Raw genomic sequence first — 2,560 nt, forward strand, 5'->3', positions numbered from 1 at the left:
GTAAATGTGTTTACGCTGAGGCATTCAAAAGCGCCTGGCTTCTGGAGGCTAGAAAACAAGGGGTGTCTGTCTCGATCTGAGGAGCTTGTAGGTCTGTTTTGTCTGCTTTGTAAGGTTGTCGCTCATTCTCACGCTAGTGTGTAGTGTTTAGTGAACAGGCTGGAAGGAGCTCCCATCATGCAGCAACTGGAAAACAATAGAAGAAGACTGCCTTGGTTTGTTTAGTTCTCCATAAAGGCAGGCCTCTGGGAGATGCCATGTCGGCTTCTGCGTCAATCTGTAAGCAACGCTGCCCCCTAGAGTGTCTAGCAGGTTACTGCAGGACGAGACAGGGTTTCTCGACCAGACAGCCAGCTTGGCCAAAGCTGCTGTTGTTGGCTGGCTCTGCTGGACCAGCAGGCTGTGTTTGCTGACTAATCAGGCCTTTCATAATGCTGTTGAGTTTACTGTTTTGTTTACTCGTTTACTCATGCAGATGTTGACTTGCCAGCAGTGGTGGTATGTGTGTGTGTGTGTGAATGTGAGTGCGTGTGTGTGTGATGTGGGGAAATTCTAGGTGGAAATTCCCTTGCCTCACACCATGTGACCCAGGGTCGAAACCCTGGCTGAGAGGTTTATGCTTCTTTGTAGCAATTTTCAACAGAGATGAAACTTTGAGAGGAACGCTTTTATGTGATAGGCTGGAATCAGGTTATCTCAGGAACCAGGAGATAATCATTAATCCAGTGACATACTTTACTGCAGGTGTTGCCATTAGTCAGACAGCGAACCCCAACAGAGTTATTGTCTGGCCTCCGAGGAAATCTAAGGTAATTTATTGACTTCCTCCAGGATGAGAGTCCGTCTGCGGAAGGCTGGCCCCTGGCAGCCTCTGTGTAGCTTGGGCTTTGATCGCTCTAGCACAGCGATTAGATGAGCCTCAGCGCCCGGCACACGAGACACAGAAGAAAACCCCTTTGAAGCGAGAGGAGCGCTGAGCCTCGACTCAGCGGCGTGTTCCAGCAGTGAGCTGACGTCTTCTGTCATCCATCTTCTGGGATGGTGCTCCGGCAGTGGCAGAGGGTTGATGGATGGAACAGGGCGCCTCCGTGGGAGAGAGCTCCGTCCTGCCCGGTGCGGAGCACAGCACTCTGGGATTCCCTCTCCCCCCCCCGCTGGGAGCCGTGCTCTCTGTCACCCAGAGAGAAGTAGAAGATGGTGGGGGAGAGGGAGAGAGAGAGGGAGATAGAGAGAGAGAGAGAGAGAGGGAGGAGAGAGAGACAGGAAGACAGATGAGAAATAAGGAAAGATTATTCCTCCCTGTCTGAACATTTGCATTCTTATTGACTCTGATATATGGCAGTCTTTTTCAGTACATACTTACCACCGGTGATGAGATTATTCATTTTTGAAAAACACGTGTCGGTAGTAGAGCATGGTACGTTGTATTGGGTGTTTTGATGCAGCCATTTTCAGGGGGGGATGTAGTTCAGCATTTAAACAGCAGGAGGCCCTCGTAAGTCTTGGTTGCCTCTTCTGATGAGTAGAACTACTGCCACTGCTGCCAGAGACCTTCCTCTAACTCTTGCATTGTGTGTGTGTGTGTGTGTGTTGGAGGGGGGGAGATCCTGCAAGGGTGAGAGGATATGTGTCCTTGTCAGTTGTTGCTTTAGAAAATGTGCCTTATAAGAGCATACAGTTGTGTAAGCATGTACAGCACGTGTGTGTGTGTGTGTGTGTGTATGTGTGTGTGTGTGTGTGTGTGTGTGTGTGTGTGTGTGAGATAATATCACAAGAGGCTCCTGTGTTTCTCTCCAGTGGAGATAGTGGAGACGTGAGTTTTCCACTGTACTGCCTGTCGAGGGCTGTACCGATGTTCTGTTCTGTGTCCTGTTCAGGGTCACTCAGAAATCACAGTGTGTTTGTGAATCCACATGAAGACCTTCCATTTGAAACTGTCAATACAGTCTGCAGTTATGCACCAACTATAATTTTTTTTTTTACTTTATCAGAAAAGACACATTTCCCAACTGTAAAAGCACTCTGACAAAATCATTGATTAAGACACTGGTAATCATTTGCTCAGATGGTAAACCAGTTCCAGTCTATGTTATGGGGCCATAGGATGACATGGAGACCCATCCAGCAACTGTAGCATTGGAGAGATGGTCTGGAGGCCTGTCTGGCTGAACACGAAGCCCACAGCAGCTGCTTGTGGCTGGGATGGAGCACCAGCCCTACCCTGCCCCACCCCGGAACAGCCAGCCATGATGAATAGTCACATTCACCACTGCTCGCCAGCTGAGCCCTAGCAACATACTTTTGATTTTAAACTAGTTTTCAACAGTTAGGTCCACTTAAGGAGAAGGGCCCAGAGCGTGTTCTACGGCCGCGTACAGGGTGCTTCTGTTGGGGCTCTGGTATCTGTGGAATGGAGACAGCTGAAAGTGTGAAGCCTGGGTTTGATTTTTAGACTTGGAAAAACATTCCAACAGATTCCTGTCCCAAGTTCACTGTTGTGTCTTGTGGCGGTGGGAGAAACCTTTCCAGCCCCACCAGCTTCTGAAGTGAAGCTGGTTTG

This window comes from Osmerus mordax, chromosome 8 (genome assembly GCF_038355195.1).
Source record: "Osmerus mordax isolate fOsmMor3 chromosome 8, fOsmMor3.pri, whole genome shotgun sequence".
Classification (NCBI taxonomy): Eukaryota; Metazoa; Chordata; class Actinopteri; order Osmeriformes; family Osmeridae; genus Osmerus; species Osmerus mordax.